The sequence below is a fragment of the Rhodamnia argentea genome, chromosome 9, assembly GCF_020921035.1.
Source record: "Rhodamnia argentea isolate NSW1041297 chromosome 9, ASM2092103v1, whole genome shotgun sequence".
Lineage (NCBI taxonomy): Eukaryota > Viridiplantae > Streptophyta > Magnoliopsida > Myrtales > Myrtaceae > Rhodamnia > Rhodamnia argentea.
The window spans coordinates 19,191,606-19,210,204 of record NC_063158.1 but is presented as its reverse complement, the minus strand read 5'-3'; positions in this window follow the sequence as shown (position 1 = coordinate 19,210,204).

The following is an 18,599-nucleotide window of genomic DNA, read 5'->3' as shown; positions in this document are numbered from 1 at the left end:
GAGCCATCACATTGTAGTATCAAGACCCTTCACGCCCAAGCCTAACCCCGACCGAACCCTAGATGTGAATTGAAAAATGGCCCTCAATTTTTAGTATCCATAGAGTAATTTATCCCCATGAGCCAAATTACCGTTTTTCCCCTAGATATTATGCATATAGGATGAAATAGTGAATAGTGATTTGACTTGTGGGCCCCATTAACATCACCATCACACACACACACACACACACACACACACACACACACACACACACACACACACACACACACACTCTCTCTCTCTCTCTCTCTCTCTCTCTTTCCTCCCTTTTCCCTTACGACCGAACCCCATTTCTCTCCCCGTGGCAACTCCACCCCACCACTACTATCTCCTCCTCCTTCCGTCATCGCTGGCCATCCCTCGCCGTCACCATTCCACCGTGGTGTCGTACCGCTCCATTGTAGTGTCGTACCACCCCCTCCGTGCTCCGGTAGTCCCCCCCCTCCCGAGCCGCTCCGTTCGCCGCCATCGACTCGCCGTCGAGCCACCCGTAAGCCGTATCCCACGGCAACCACCTCCCAAGCTTCGCCGACTCGCCAACCCCCGCGACCCGAACCTCCACTCGCCATGCGATGGACCACCGCCGCAATCCCCTCGAGTTGTCCTCCGGCCGACCCTAACCGACCCGTCTTGCACCACCAGGGCACCCCGCCATCGCGGAGCCGTTGTTGCCCATGCCGGCAAGTCGCTCCCGTTGTTGTGCTCGAGTCATCGCCGCCACCGTCATTACCAAACATCGTTAGTTGTGAGTTAACCTATAATCTCTTATTAGGACGTTAATTACGCTTAGGAAATAGATTAATGATTGTTAATTATGAATTTTAGTTAACTGTGGTCCGGTTAGATTAGTGATTATGGTTAAGTTAGTTGACTACGGTTAGTTGAAATCAACCCTATTTAGCTAAAGTAACCGCAGTTATTTTTCGTTAACCATAGTTACTTTATGACCAATCATGGTTAGTCTATTTAACTCTAGTTACTTTAATTAATCATGGTCATTTTATTTACCTAAAGTCAAGTTGACTAAATATTAATGTGCTAATTAACCGAAGCCGAGTTAATTAATTAAGGTGAGTTAACTAATTAAAGCTGGGTTAATTAATTAAAGTAGACTTTAATTAATTATGGTTGGACTGATTAATTATAATTAATTTAATTAACTATGATCGAAATAATTAATTAATTATTATTGGATGATTATTTGGTGAATACTATGTGCTTTGGGTACATAAATATGTTGTTAATGATTAATCACCCTCTAATGAATGCAAAGTCTGGTGGATAAGGTATATTCATATGATCGTGTATGAATATCCCGTTGCATTTTTAAGCATGAAAAATGGCATTGAGCCGAGTTTTGAGCACGATGATGTGTACATTGGACAAAATACAAATATATAAATTGGCTTGTCCGGCTGGTGTGCTCGTGTGGTCACATGATGGATGCCCGATATGTTTGTGCTAGAGGGAGTTCGGAACCATACGGTTTATTGGATGTCCGATATGTTCGTGTAGGTGGGAGTTCAGATTTATACGACTTATTGGATGCGGGACGGTCTGTGCTGGCGGGAGTTCGAAATAACACGGCTGATCGGATGTCGGCCGCGGCAAGTTGCGAACCAACGCTCCTTATAGGAATGCTTAATATGTCTGTCTTGGCGGGAGTTCGGAATTACATGGGTTATCAGTCATTGTGCCCGATAGGGTGGGATGATATGCGGTCATGCCGGGAAGACAACCAACCTTCGAGTTGTCTTGTAGCTAAGTGATCGTTAATAATTGGAATACGTGTGGTACATCGTGTATGCAAGACCGTGATGAGTGTTCTGATTGTGTGCCTTGGTTTGTGTGTGGTTTGAATGCCATGTTGAATTATGTGCGGTGTATGTGCCAAGGCGGGGTAAGATTGTATATGATTGATGGTTAACTGTTGGATTACGCCCGATCATGTGGTAGCTAGAGCATTGCAAGAGTCGCACGCTATTAATCGTTATCGACACTTCTCCTATATGTTTAGGCCACTCTGAGCAAATTAGCACCCTACTTGGACTCGGGCGTTGACTCACGGACATTTTATATCTCATCCGTTATTGTAACCATTTTTCAGGTCCTTAGCTATGGAGTAGCGATTTACTGGATTTGAATAGAAGACGAGGATGTTGGTCTCTTTTTAGAGTAGCTTGGAGTAGTGTTAACCCTAACCCCGAACTTGTATCTTTTGTGCGGTCGTATGAAGTGCCCCTAAGGTAGGGCTTGTATGTATATATACTTCCCAAGGTTAACGATATATATAAATAAAAATTATCTTTTGCTGATGTCATGATTGGGTTGCCTACTATTTTATCCATGTTATTTGTATTATTGTTTGGGAAAGTAGAATGTTCCGCATGCGCTTAAAAAAAAGATTAAAAAAACGAGATGATGACGTGCCTAGGACATCATCTTTTTATGACCCGAGGTGATTTGATAGGATTGTTACGTACCCTAGGATTGGGGCGTGATGTCCCCGCCTAAGATTGGTATCATAACAAGGTCGGTCTAAACCGCTTAGTCATGGTGCGGGGTGATAAGGTGCGCTGGGTTTTGGAATAGTTAGTAGGATTAAAACCCCGTGATTATATTTGCTAGTTAAGTTATAGGCTATAGACTTCAGTTCTCATTACGTACTACTTTAGGGTGAGCTAGGCTCCATAAGGTACCTACAAAATGAGCAATCGTAATGAGAGGGTGTATAGAGAGAGGGCAGCTCAGGAGGATCCCAGAGTGAACGGCATCCCGCAGGTGTTGGAAGCCTTAGGAGACATAGTTGGGCAGCAAGCGAGGAACCAAGCTGCTACTACTATTGTTGCTGCTCCGTATGAAGACCTGTTGGTAGGAAACAAGAATGGTGGACAACAAATGCATAAGTTGGTGGAGCAGTTTCTGAAGTTTAAGCTGCCAAAGTTTTCGGGAGTTGGTGATTCGGAGGGCGCCACCTTGTGGATCAAGGAGTTGGAGAAGACCTTCGCTTTGTTGAGGTGCTCCGAGGAGGATAAGGTGATGCTCGGGGTATACCAATTGCAACATAACGCTAGCACTTGATGGGAAGCCTCTCGGGGAAGGATTTTTTCAGAAGGTACGATCCCAAGATAGGATGTCTTCGTGGAAGCTTTTAATGGCAAGTACTTCTCTAACTTTGTGCCGAAACAGATGATGGCTGAATTTCTACGCCTTCCACAAAACAAAATGTTTATGGATCAATATGAGGCAAAATTCACCGATCTGTCGCGGTATGCACCGAGGATGGTGGAAAACCCTATGGACAAGGAAAGGAGATTTAGGGATGGGCTAAAACCCAAGTTAAAGGATTTGCTGGTGCTACCGAACCCGAAGGATTACAATGAGCTGTATGAAAAGGCCTAGCTAGTGGAAAGAAATACAACCGAAAGGGTAACTGCATCTAGATCACGATTTGTACCCTTTGGTAGGAACGATCACCGGTTTGGGAAGAGGCCGATGATAGGAGGAGAGCATTCCATTCCACCCAATCGAAGGAATGATGTGGGGAAGCAGGTATACCAACCCAATGGTGTATGTCGAGTCTATAATCGAGGGCATGGAACAGCTCCGTGCCCTTTTAGGGCGAGAGCTTGCTATGGTGTGGTTAGTATGGCCACCAAGTAAGAGATTGCCCGCGAAGACAAATGGGAATGCAAGCACCGCTACCGCAAGGAGGACAACCGCGAGGAAATGTTCCTCAGAACAACCCGAACCAACCTCGCTAAGGAATAGTATATTGTTTGCGAGAAGATGTCCCGATTGTAAATTGGTTGTAGGCGATCACAAGAAATAGATAGATTTGAATTATGGATATGTACTTGAATATAAGTTTGAACTTGTGTTGTGTTTTGATGGTTTTAGTTATTGACTTTCATTAGTGGCCTTGAGTGGTGATATGATTGAAATTCGCAAGGAAACGAACAGGAATTCGGAAGTTTTAAGTAGGGATTTGAGCGAGCAAATGTGCTTGCGATTTAATGATTTGCTTATGGACGAAGGAGTAGTTGGATTATATGATTATGATTCTGGATTATCAATGACCAAACTTGGGATATATAGATTGAGCACGGGCAATTGATCTTTGAGAGGTGATGATCGCCTATAGAGTTAGAAAGTTCAGATTGGTAGGGATCAAAGTGAAATTGAGTGACGTGTGATGAGTATGATCATGCATTGCACGTGTTTATGGCATTAAAGTTGGTTCTCAAAGTGAAATATATATATTTCGAAAATGCATAGCATTACATCTTGAGTGACGAATGAAAGATGATAAGTGGATCGAGATGCAGCGATTAAGTGATGTTTATACGCCCTATGATATTAGTGAAAGTTGGTTTGTGCCTCCCAATGCTAGTCGAAGAGAGTCCTTGCTATGTGACTAGGGTAGCCTTGAAATGGTTTGAGAGCCATACGAGCTAGTTAACTAGCGACCCAACAATGTCATGGTGGAGGGTGGTTTGTATCGGGACTATAACCAATAGAACCACAAGCGAGCGGGTAAAATAGAGAGGTTGTGGAAACGAACACGAAAGATTCATAATAGCATCGTGAGTTGATGGTAGGATGAAAATGCTAGTTGAATCTATAAGTTACTGAGGTCGGTGATAACCCAAAATAAGGTTAAGATTACGAGATATTGTAATTAAGGAAGACAAGTGATTATATTGTGTAGCGAAAGCTTGGTAAGGCCACAAAGTTGACCGAGATACCGACCATAAGGGTTTTGCTTTTGATAAGGAAGAAATCTTGTAGGAAGCCCGTCACAGCAACTATAGTATTCATCTCAGGCGATGCGAAAATGTATCAGAATTTGAGGCAATACTTTTGGTGGAATGGTATGAAGGCTGACATAGCCAAGCATGTGGCGAAATGTTTAATATGCTAACAAGTCAAGGTGCGGCATTGTAAGCCTGGGGGACTGCTGCAGCCGCTTGAGATTCCAGGGTGGAAATGGGAGCATACCACAATGGACTTTGTGATGGGTTTGCCAAGGAGTCAGAGAGGAAATGATTCAATTTGGGTTGTGGTGGATAGATTGACGAAGTCTGCACATTTCATTGCGGTGCGAAATGATTTTGTTTTGGACAAATATGCAGAGTTATATGTGTGCCACATAGTGTGACTTTATGGAATGCTAGTGACGATCACTTCGGATAGTGATCCCAAGTTCACCGCCACATTTGAAAAAATCAGTAGACTACATTAAGAACGAAGCTGCAATTTAGTACGACCTATCATCTGCAGAAAAATGGCTAGTCCGAAAGGGCGATTCAAATGCTCGAAGATATGTTGTGAGCTTGTGTTTTAGATTTCAAAAACTTCATGTGGTTGAGTTTGCCTACAACAACATTTATCAGCAGAGTATCGAGATACCCTACCATACAATAAGGCCCTATAGGACACTAGTGTATTGGAACGAAGTTGGTGAAAGAAAGATCATTAGTCCTAAGTTAGTAGTGCAACAATCGTTGGATACTATCAAGATCATTAGAGAAAGACTTAAGACAGCTCGAGCCACCGAGAAAGCTATGCGGACAGGTGGCGTAGGCCTTTGGAGTTTCAAGTTGATGATCATGTTTTCCTAAAGGTGTCGCCATGCTAGGGACATCTCGTTTTAGCAAGAAAGGGAAGCCAAGCCCGAGGTATGTTGGACCGTTCAAGATTTTGGAGCGAATCGGGAATCTGGTTTATTGTCTTGCGTTACTACCGAGACTTGCTCAAATGCGTGAAGCTTTTCATGTGTCGATGCTGAGGAAGTATGAGCCCGACCCAACTCATATGTTGAGTTTTGAAGATATCAAGTTGGATGAGTAAGTATCACACATGGAATTTTCAGTGAAGATCGTGGATAGGAAAAAGCAAGTGCTTTGGAATCAGACAATCCCCTTGATCAAAGTGGTTTGGCAACACCATGGAACAAAGGTGCAACGTAGGAAAGCGAAGAAGTTATGAAGAATTTGTACCCCTTTCTTTTTTATGAGTTGTAATAGTGGTGTAATTTCAAGAACGAAATTCTCTAAAATAGGGAGAGTTGTGACTTCTCGAAATTTCGACGTCCGTAAGAAAATTGGATTCAATGAACTTCAAATCACGAATTCCAGCGTGGCAAATAAAATTGAATTTTTGAGGATTTAAGGGCCAATAATTGGAATATCCTAAAACATCAATCGGAGAAATTCAAGCCCCGGTAGTTGAGCCATCACGTTATAGTATCGAGACCCTTCACGGCCAAGCCTAACCCCGACCGGGCCCTAGATGTGAATTGGCAAATAGCCCTCGGTTTTTAGTACCGATAAACTAATTTATCCCCGTGAGCCAAATTACAGTTTTGCCCCTATATATTATGCATATAGAACCAAATAGTGAACAGTGATTTGACTTGTCGGCCCCATCAACCATCACCATCACTCTCTTTCTCTTCCTTTTCTCTCATTTTCTCTCTCTTCCCTTTTTCCCCCACGACCCAACCCCATTTCTCTCCCCCTCCATTTTTCTTTTGCAGCAACTCTAGCCTACCACCACCATCTCTTCCTCATTCCGTCCTCACCGCCGCCGCTCAGCCACAATGCCATCCCGCCCCTCTGTGCTCGCTCGGTACCCCCCAAGCCGCGCCATTCGTAGTCGCCATTCGCCGCAAAGTAGCACGCAAGCCGTATCTCGCGATACTACCTCCCGAGCTCTACAACTCGCTGTGCGACGGACCACGGCCGCAATCCCATCATTGTCGTGAGTTGTCCTCCGTCGGACTCGAGCCGACCCATGCTACACCACTCGCACGCCTTGCCGTCGTTGCTCGTGCCCGCAAATTGCTCCCATTGTTCCTCTCGGGTCGTCGCCACCACTGTCGTCGCCGAACGTCGTTAGTAGTGAGTTAACCCCTAATCTCTTATTAGGACATTAATTATGTTTAAGGGATAGATTAATTAATATTAATTATGGATTAGTTTAGTTAAATATGGTCGGGTTAGATTAATGACTATGGTTAAGTTAGTTGACCATGGTTAGTTTAAGCCAATCCTAGTTAGTTAAAGTAACCGTAGTAACTTTTAATTAACTGTAGTTACTTTTCATTAACCATAGTTACTTTATGACCAACCATGGTTAGTCTATTTTACTCTAGTTACTTTAATTAATCGTGGTCAATTTATTTACCTAAAATCGAGTTGACTGAATATTAATGTGCTAATTAACCGAAGTCGAGCTAATTAATTAAAGTAAGTTAGTTAATTAAAGCTGTGTTAATTAATTAAAATAGACTTTAATTAATTATAGTTGGACTAATTAATTATTATTGGACGATTGTTTGGTGATTGTTGTGTGCTTTGGGTGTACAAATATTTTGTTAATGATTAATCACCCTTTAATAAATGAAAAGTCTTGTGGATAAGATATGTTCATGTGATCGTGTGTGAAGATCCGGTTGCATTTTTAAGCATGAAAAATGGCATTGAGCAGAGTTTTGAACACAATCGTGTATGCATTGGACTAAATGCAAAGATAAAAATTGGCTTGATTGGCTATGTGCTCGTGTGGCCACATGATGGATGCCCGATATATTCGTCTTTGGGGAAGTTTAGAATCACACGGTTTATTGGATGCCCGATATGTTCGTGCTGGCGGGAGTTTGAAATCACACGACTTATTGGATACACGGCAGTCCATGCTAGCAAGAGTTCAGAATCACACGGCTGATTGGATACCATCACTGCAAGTTGCGGATTGACTCTCCTTACGGGAATATCTAATATGTCCGTGCTAGCGGGAGTTCGAAATCACATGGCTTATTGGTCGCCGTGCTTGATGGGGTTGGACAATGCCCGGTCATGCCGGAAGATAGATAACAGTTGGGTTGTGCCATGGTCAAGGGGAAAAGTATACTAGAAGTGCCATAACTTTTGTACGGTGTTCACTTGAGTGCCATAAATTTCAAAACGTTCACTTAAGTGCCATAACTTTCAAAAATCGTTCACTTGAGTACCATGTTGACGTGGATGCCGGAAAGGCTGACGTGGCAGCCAAAAAGCTAACATGGCATGCCAAAAAGTTATTGTAGCACGTCGGAAAGTTGACGTGGTATGCCGGAAAATTACCGTAGCACGCACGGAAAAGTTACTGTAGCACTTAAGTGAATGATTTTGCTCCGACGTAGCACTCAAGTGAACGATTTTTGAAAGTTATGGCACTTAAGTAAACGTTTTGAAAGTTATGGCACTCAAGTGAACGCCGTACAAAAGTTATGGCATTTATACTATACTTTTCCCCATGGTCAAGTGATTGTTAATAATTGAAACACGCATAGTACATCGTGTATACGAGACCGTAATGAGTGTTCCGGTTGTGTGCCTTGATTTGTGTGTGGTTTGAATGCCATATTGAATACTGTGCGGTGCATGTGCTAAGGTGGGGTAAGATTGCATGTGATTGACGGTTGACCGTTGGGTTGCGCCTAATCATGTGGTAGCTAAAGCATTGCAAGAATCGCAAGCTATTGATCCGTTATCGACACTTGTCCTACATGTTTAGGCCACCTTGAGAGAATCGGCGCCCTACTTTAACTTAGACATTGACTCACAGAGATTTTATATCTCACCCGTTGTTGTAACCATTTTTCGGGTCCTTAGCTATGGAGTAGTGGTTTCTTGGATCCGAATAAAGGACGAGGATGTTGGTTTCTTTTTGGAGTAGCTTGGAGTAGTGTTAACACCGATCCCGAACTAGTATCTTTTGTGTGGTCGTAGAAAGTGGCCCCGCGATAGGACTTGTATGTATATATACTTCCCAATGTTAACGATATATATAAATAAGAATGATTTTTTGCTGATGTCATGATTGGGTTGCCTACTTTTTATCTTTGTTGTTCATATTATTGTGCCGGGGAAGTAGAGTGTTCCGTATGCGCTTAAATAAAAAATAAAAAGAATGGGTCGATGACGTACTTGGGACGTCGTCCTCTTATGATATGAGGCGATTTGGTAGAGTTATTACGTACCTGGGGAACGGGGCGTGACAAAGATGTTCTATCCAATTAAGTACCACTAGTTTACCAAATTGGGACTTAAATCTTTTCTCTAACTTTTAATCTAGATTTCCTTTACCTTTATATCGCAGAAATGCATCGATGGGCTCGTGTGGTAATAGCAGATGTGGTAACTTTTAAGATATACATAAACACACATAATCTTATATATATATATATATAATATATATATATATATATCGTTATATCTTGCGTATGACCTCCCGTTCATCCTTTTACAAATAAAATTCAAAAGAGGTTACTTATTCGCCGTCATAATCTCTCACCTGCTACTTCCACATTATATGACTCCACACCCACATCACAAAATCCACTCCAACGTCACGATGATACATATGTATATGGGTATGCTAGCCGAACGGAGGAGCTCATGGTAAAACTATTAGTTTCCTAAAAATGAAGGGATAAGCACACAACCCAATAGGAAAAGCACTAGTTTCGAGATAAAATAGAAGTTGTAATACCCGATGTCATGAGCCACAAAGCTATGATGTGATCTATTACTTAAATTCATCAAGCACAACATTAGTCATAACATCAAGCACACACTTAATACATGATATAGGCCTTTATTTTTCACTTCGAGTCTTAATTTCTCGAACCATTTCATTTCTCAAAGCAATCTTGTTTGACATCATTCATCACACTAAGCATTTGTCAAGACATGCAATATGCAGTCTTTTCTTTTCACTTTCTTGGGCATCCTTTTTCTCGAGGTTACATCGGGACTTTTGGTACCGAGCAACATCGTCACTACACATGTACGATGACACATTTGTTCAATCACTTGATAATGATAAACGATGTCTATGCCATCGCCTCAAGTAAACGTTTGGCCTATGACGACACTTGATTCCATTGTCACGAGCAACGGCCACTTGAAAAATACATTGTTTACCCCGAGCCCCTACCCTATAGCTTCTCGAGCTAACGGAGGCCCATCGATGTCTTTTAATGACAATCACATACTTACACACGTATGATCTCCTCATTATCTTTGATTAGGTTTATCATACCATCCACACATTCTAAGAAAAATTCATATACCACATGCAATAAATACTTATACACACGAGAAGAGCGAGATTTTCGACGCAGGAACCTTTTCCTTTGTTTTTTCCACACTTCCTTTTTCTGAAGGAAATTTTCCTGAAATGAGTCTTCTTCTTGTGTCCGCCGCAAGATGGATCATTACAATTTTTTGGATACTTATCTTCAAATATGATTTATCGCAATTGCTGTCCGGATTGCGATTCTCACGAAGGAATTTCTGGAAGAGCTTCTTTCTATGACAAGCTTCTTCAATAGCAAGATGAATTGCTTGTTGAATTTCTCCCATAGTTGCTTCGCAACCGGGTTTGTTGCGACCTTTCAATATTTTTTCTGCTTCATCAGCAATTTCCTTTGGGATATAGGTTAGGAACACATGCTTAAGATTCACATCTGCACCAAGGTAGTAAAAAAGTTTGATCATCTCACGAAAGTAACAATCAAGGTCTTTTTTGGAAGTGGAACAACATTTGCGCTCAAAGAATTCTTTTTTCTTGAGCTCTTTGGTATTGTCGGGCAGGCCAATGAAGTAAGTATGGATGACATGAACGGCTTGGTCAAAATTCATCGTAAGGAGAGATATCTGATCTTGTTCGGAGGCTAAATTCCCCCAACCTCTCAATGTTCCCGTAAGCCTGCTTGTAAACTCAAGAAGTACTTCATAAGTACTATGTTCTTTCAAATTTCTAGCAGTCATCCAAGCATGAAACTCTTGGAGTCTATCGTGCCATTTGTAAAACGGGAGGTCATCAAAGGTAAAAAAAGTTCGGAAGTTTGACGAAGGCTGATTTTCCGAGGGCATGGTTACTTGAGGCCCCATTTCTTCTTCTTTAGGTTATGCAAGATTAGCCATCATGATTCCAAGAATTGGCTGAATCTTGTCGGGAGAAGTATCAGATGAGGCTCAAGAAAGAAGATCGGTGTTTAGAGATTCTGAGGCTGAATCAGAGTCAAATGACTCATGGGGATTAGCCGAATCGACAGCAGAAATAGAAAGAAGCTATTGTCTCAAGAAATTTTGCAAAGTATTGGACACCATATAAGAATGGGTTCGTGGTTTGGAAGAATCGGGAGGTGATTCTTCAGATTTTGGAGGAGTCGAAGGGGTTGGAAAAGGAGATTTTCTTTTTTGTTTTTCTTTTCCAATTTCTTGCAATTTTGCTCTATGGGCTAAGACATTTGTCTTGGGAGAAGATAGTATGGATGCAAGAGTGACTGCAAAAGAGGAAGATCCAAAAAAAACTGAAGTGGCTGGAGAATTTGAAATAATTCGGGATGCAAAAGTTCTAAAAAGAATGGGCTTTATGAAGAAGAATCAGATTGATCTGGATGTCTTTTAAGATGTGCCTTCTGATTTTCAAGAAGCTTAATTTGTTTTCTGAGCTTCCCAATCTCGGGAGTCCGATCTTCAAGATAATGGTGAGGAATCTACCGAGTTTCAAGAGGAAAAAGCCTCTTTTGTAAATCTTCAAGCATCTTCTTGATCAACGTGGTGCACCGATCTACTCGTTCAAACCAGGTAGAGACCTTGTCAAGTGCAACATTTTGAGCCAAAGCATTTTCAGTCTGCCAATTTAAAATAGTTTCTGCTAGTGTCGGGCCTTTTCTTCTACCATGCGCATCAACATCATAAGGGGCTAGTATTTTGGGAGCATAATAGTATTTTTACTGGGGGTCTGAAAATTTTTCCAGCAAAGGAAACTAAAGATTTGAAGAACTGGACTCAGTTCTTGCTGGCCGAAGTAGAGGAAAATCTTCAGGTTGAAACATACAAATACTTGGCAATACAGGTGGCAAATCTGTCTTTGGTGCACATGAATAAGGCCTGGGTAACTCAATGGGACAAGATGGGTTTTTCTTAACCCATTTCTAGATTGGCTTATAAAAGGGTGAAGTAACAGGCTTGTTAGATGGTGGAGGTGGCGGAAGTTGGTCTTCTGGAACACAAGATGATGGTACAGGAATCTGAGGGGGCTCTGGTGTGCCGTCTTGGACTATATATTGCCATCTTCCACTGTCTTTACCAAGAGGTTTGACAAGAGGGTCACCATCAAGGTACCTCCGGTACAAAGAATTCTTTTTCTTCTTCTTCTTGGAAGAAGGCCTATCTTCTTCATCTTCATGTTTCAAACAAGAAGAACATGAACAATCAATATCCCAAAAACAATGCACTGAAGGGTCCTTGTAATGATATATGGGTTGGCCACGTGAATCAAAGGACTGGACAAATTCTTTGGGATCTGGACATTCTATGCTTACCGCCTCGGTAGGACACAGAGTAAAGCACGAAATGGTAGGAAAGGGAAAGAAGATGAGGAATCTTCTTTTTCTTTGGCAAATTTAATGGTGACAGTACCATCCTTTTTCTTGGTAAACCGTGGTTCAAAAGATTAAACAGGTCAGGAATTTTGGTGAAGCTTTTCATAGGTTGTAACCCAAATGTTAGGAGGAAGTTTGACAAGCTGATCTCTTGGGATCTGTCTAGGTACTTGGACGCAAGAAGTTTGATCATAATCAATAAAAATGATCAAAGCTTCATATGAATTGGGGAGGTTTAGGTCTATCGCACGATTTTGAACCCGATAAACCATCCGGTAATGAAGTGTTGCAACCAAAGAATTAGGAGTCCGAGGAGCTCTTGTAATATGGAGTTGGACTTTAAGGGCTAAAAGTAAGCTTGGATCAGCAAGAGCCATATTGAAATTTGGGAACAAGGTGACAAAAATTGTGCCAACGTTTAGAGTGGTTTGGACTGTGCCAATACAAGCATGTTGGTAAATCTAGAAACCGAGTATCCAAGAGAGCAATTCTTACTACGATTGGTAAGCCTTTACGGCCATGAAAGCATAGGATAAGACGGATAGCTCCAAAATGGAGATGGGTAAATCCTTGCTGGATCCACCGAAGAGGGAACTCCTGGGGGATCCGGAGAGTCACGAACTATTCTTGCTGGGTGGCCAGTATATGATGTTGGTCGAACTTTGAAGACTAGACATATTCCTTCACAGTTCGAGGAGTATGTCCGATGAGATGTTTTATGAATCTGATGGGTGAGAAAGACGATGGTTTGGAAAAAGCAAAGTAAGGATTTATGAGAGGGAGTTGGGTTTCCGAAATCTTACTATCCTCAAAATATACTACTTCATAAAGATAGTCGATCTTAGAAACCGTAGATTTACGGAGTTACGGAGGTGGAGCTAAGGAAACAGAAGAAGTAAGCTATATAGGAGCTGCAACATCGGTGGGAGAATCCATAATGAGTGAAGTCTTCTCCTCTTACAAATCCGTAAATTGAAATCATAATCTTAACTTAGGTTGACGATATTGGCTCTAATACCGGTAAAGGAAGTGGAAACAAGCCCGAATCAAAACCATGTATGCTAATCCGATATGACCCATTGTGGACGACTCTAAGAGATTTGCCTTTTAGCTTCCGCATTCATTCTTGAGGCTCAACCCTTAAGGCATCATATATTTCTGATCCACATGTTCCACAAAAGTGGCAAGTGGAGAGTATACTGAACCAATCGTCTTGCTAAATTAACAAAATGATTTCAACTCTTGAAATACTGCTTGAAGAGAAGAAGAGGGATTTTAGTGGATCATGGATAGAACAAACATTCACACCGATATTAGAGGAGGCTCCGATCTACCTCTATGCGTTACAAAGCAAGCCTTTTATAGGCAAACGATGATAATTGGGATCCATCAACATCAACTAGTGGTTTCTACAACTTTGACAACCACGATAATGACAACAACCAACAACTCATTACAAACCATGACAACAACAATTATTACAAATTACAACAACAACAACCAACAACTCGACGAGACATTATAAACCACCATTATAACAACTCTTGACCATGGTTGATCAATTATTTCACCACACATATTAACAAGATAAGGGGGTTGAGTAAGATGATATGACTTTTCTTCATGAGGGATAATAATTTGCATCATCACTGTCTAAGTTGTTTGGACCATCCTTTTATTGCTTGTAGGCCTTCAATAATTGCCTTTCTTCATACTCTGAGATTAATCTGTCTACTTCCGGATCATCAAGGATACCGCTGGACGGTATATCCATTGAACTGGATGGAATATCTCTGGAGCTAAACGGAATATCTTGATTGGGGAGCACCGGCTGAGGGAAATCGTAAGGATCTTAAGATAAAGGACCACCCCATGGATCATATGAGCTCTATGAATCATCTATGTTCATGGAAGAGTCTGGATGATTTCTTTGGAGTTCTTCGAGAGCTTAAAATGTCTTGGGGTGTGTGCTAGATCTGTCCCATGAGCAACCGGTCGAGTAGGGCCAAACTTCTGGAGGAATGACTCTATTTGCTTGACATAGAATCCTTTGAAGTTCCTTATATTCAAAAGAAATTTCCATGACTGTCTTCGCAAAAGTTTGATGAATTCGAGCAACTTGTTCCGAAAGATATGGCTTGAAAGTTGAAGTTCCAACTTGTACCGCATCTCGTGCGCTGTCTCCCGTTGGTCTCGTAAAACACCATGGATTGTAAAAGATTACAGCCGTGTGTCTTTCCGGTTCTTGTCTTCCAATTCTTCGCTGCATTTTAAAGTAATTGTTCCACACTTGTAGAGGTTGAAACCATGTCAGCATGTCCATCAAAAATTTTTGGTCATGAGTTCTGTAATCTCCGAAAAGAGCTTGAGATAAAACCCCGATAATTTTATCTATTGGAAATTCCGTGGTAACATGATAAAGATTAAACATGTACCGGAACATCCATTTAAGTTCTTTTGGAAATTCTTCATCTAGAGACCAACGAAGAGGTCCGATGAAAGGATAATCATAACTGAGACCTGGTTTCAACATCAATCCACTATAATCTTTGAAGATATAATAGTGGTAATGCCAAAATTAGAGATGAACATTTGCAGAAAACTGATTGTTCCGGATGAGGTTAGGAATATCGGGAGGATACCGATGGGAAGGCCATTGGTGTTATCTCATATTAACCGTACGAAGGGTACCGTCCGAGGGTTGTTTTTGCACGTACATGTTAATAGAGGAGGTGGGTTCCTTAGGCCTAGAGAAAAAGTCTGCAAGGACATTTTTCTTTCCCGAATTGTGTTTGGCATCGAAAGAGTATTTTGAAAACCATTAGCCCATCTCAAAAGCTAAGGATGAGGAATTTGTTTTTGTTTGAACTTTAGCATATGGGGAAATGAAGACATGTCCATTTCCACAAGAAAATGGTAGTCAATGAGATGAAACTTGAATTTTTTTATGCCATATTTGACTACTAAGATTTCTTTGAAGGTGGAGTGGTAGTGTATTTCCGCATTGGTAAACCTACCACTTTTGTGAGCACAAATTTTTCGCTTACCATCAAAATTCTTCAAGGAGTATTGCTACCCAGTATTTGTCACCGGCATATGTCCGTAAAATTCTTTTCCCGATGGAGGGGATTTGCCGAGGAGGGAGGTGTTGAAGGATTTCCTTGAGATATTTGACAGCCTTTGTTTGCTTTAGTCCCTATGGTGGTGCGTTCTTCTTCAGCATCTTCCGGAGTGGATGCGGACCCTTGAAACATTAGGAACAAAATCTCCGAGGTAGTTAACAATGCCGAGAAAAGCTTGTACTTGTTTAACAAGAAGGTTACTGTCTAGAAATTGTTGCAAATCTTTTGTAAAATGAGGTCCTATACAAGAGGTTCCATCTTTGAGATGCATACTAAGGAACTCTATCTCCTTTTGGGCAACGATCATCTTTTTCCGAGAAAGCATGATGCCATATCTTTTAACAATCTCAGCGAACCGAGTGAGGAGCTTACAATGAGATTCTTCATCAACCGAATAAAGAAGAATGTCATCAATGTAGATCCGGGCATTTGGTAATATGGATAGGAAGATTTTACACATGGCTTTTTGGAACAAAGAAAGGGTTGTCTTTAATCCAAATGGAAGGACTTTCCACTAGTAATGCTGGTTCAGAATACTGAACACGCTTTTGGGCCTGTCTTCCGGGCCGATACCCAATTGCCAAAATCCCGCTTTGAGGTCAAATTTGGAATAAATTCTGGCTTTGGCCAAACGGGAGAACAGGGAATTTTTGTGTGGCAATGGAAACTTATCATCCTAAAGGAACTGGTTCGGAGGCTGATAGTTTACGACTAATATGAGTTTGTCACGATTTTATTCAACACTTTTAATGACATAGAAAGCTTCACAAGCCCACCTGTGAATCGAAGCCCATCATGAATCGGATGACTCAATGAGTCCTTAAGCAAGCAGCTATGAGCATTCTTTTTGGGCTAAAACTAGATGTTCAAAATTCATTCCCGAATGACTAGCTTTTGTGGGATTGACATCTTCATTTTTCTTAAATGGCGGACGGACAAAGAAATCTGGATTTGTCCAAAGAGGCAGAGCTCAATTTTGAAAGAACTAAGAGTGGGAGTCTCTACAACGGGACGGGAGGGACCGAGTGATTGGGTCTAGGATTTCTGGTTGAATGATAAAGAGTCGCTGGATGTCCACAAATTCTTTGAAATCATCATCAAGTTGTATTCCATTGGAAACAATTTTGAGCTGTAGAAGTTGGGCCAGGATGTCCCAACCTATGATGAGATCTTTATCATGAGAAGGGCAGCCAAGAATCTTTGTAGTGATTGAGCACTCGGGAAAGATTTGAAGAGTAATTGTCTTGCTGCAAACTTTCGTAGTAAAAGTGTCACCGTAAAGCGAACTTAAATACCTGGTGTTTGGTAGCCAGTATTCTTCCGGGAGAACCGTAATATCCATAAGGGATGCAGCAACACCGGTATCTATAAGAGCAATCACTTGAATGGGGTCTTTCTAGTCGTGGAGAAAGATTTGGATGGGGATATAGGGCGAGTGAAAGATTAAAGGTTTGATATGAAATGAGTCTAACACAAAGTCGGGGAAGATACCAAAGATATCTCTTGGAAGATCATTAGATTCAAAGTCCGAAGAGTAAGCTTTTATGGCACAAAGGGTTTTTTAGGAAGGCTCGCCTTCAACCGAGAAGACTTATTCAATGTCTTCATCATTGAGAGAGATTCCCGTAGTCTTTGAAATCTTCTGAATCATGTAGCTTCCTTGGTGCTTTGCCTAAGGACAGTTTTTTGCATACCTACTTTTGATTCAGGCTTGTTTCCGCTTCCTTTACCGGTATCAGAGCCAATGTTGTCGGCCTGAGTTAAGATTATGATTTCAATTTACGGATCTGTAAAAGGAGAAGACTTCACTCATTATGGATTCTCCCACCGATGTTGTAGCTCCTATACAGTTTACTTCTTCTGTTTCCTTAGTTCTACCTCTAGAACTCCATAAATCTACGGTTTCTAAGATCGGCTATCTTTATGAAGTAGTATATTATGAGAATAGTAAGATTTCGAAAACTCAACTCCCTCTCATAAATCCTTACTCTGCTTTTTCCAAACCATCGTCTTTCTCACCCATCAGATCCATAAAACATCTCATCGGACATACTCCTTCAACTGTGAAGGAATATGTCTAGTCTTCAAAGTTCGACCAGCATCATCTACTAGCCACCCAGCAAGAACAGTTCGTAACTCTCCGGATCCCCCAGGAGTTCCCTCTTCAATGGATCCAGCAAGGATTCACCCATCTCCATTTCGGAGCTATCCGTCTTGCCCTATCCTTTCATGGTCGTAAAGGCTTACCGGTCGTAACAAGATTGCTCTCTTGGATACTAGCTTTCTAGATTACCATCGTGATTGTATTGGCACACTCCAAACCACTCTAAACGTTGGTATAGTTTTTGTCACCTTGTTCCCAAATTTCAATATGGCTCTTATTGATCCAAGCTTACTTTCAACCCTTAAAGTCCAACTCCAGATTACAGGAGCCCCTTAGACTCCTAATTCTTTGGCCACAACACTTCATTACCGGATAGTTTATCGGGTTCAAAATCATGCGATAGACCTAAATCTCCCCAATTCGGATGAAGCTTTGATCATTTCTATTCATCATGACCAAACTTCTTGCGTCCATGTACCCACACAAATCCCAAGAGATCAGCTTGTCAAACTTCTTCCTAATAGCTAGGTTACAAACTATGAAAAGCTTCACCAAAATTCCCGACCTATTCAGTCTTTTAAACCACGGTTTACCAAGAAAAAGGATGGTACTGTTACCATTAAATTTGCCAAAGAAAAAGAAGATTCCTCATCTTCTTTCCCTTTTTTTCCTACTATTCCGTGTTTTACTCCGTGTCCTACTGAGGCGGTAAGCATAGAATGTCCAGATCCCAAAGAATTTGTCCAATCATTTGATTCACGTGGCCAACCTATATATCATTACAAGGACCCTTCAGGGCATTGTTTCTGGGATATTGATTGTTCATGTTCTTCTTGTTTGAAACATGAAGATGAAGAAGACAGGCTTTCTTCCAAGAAAAAGAAGA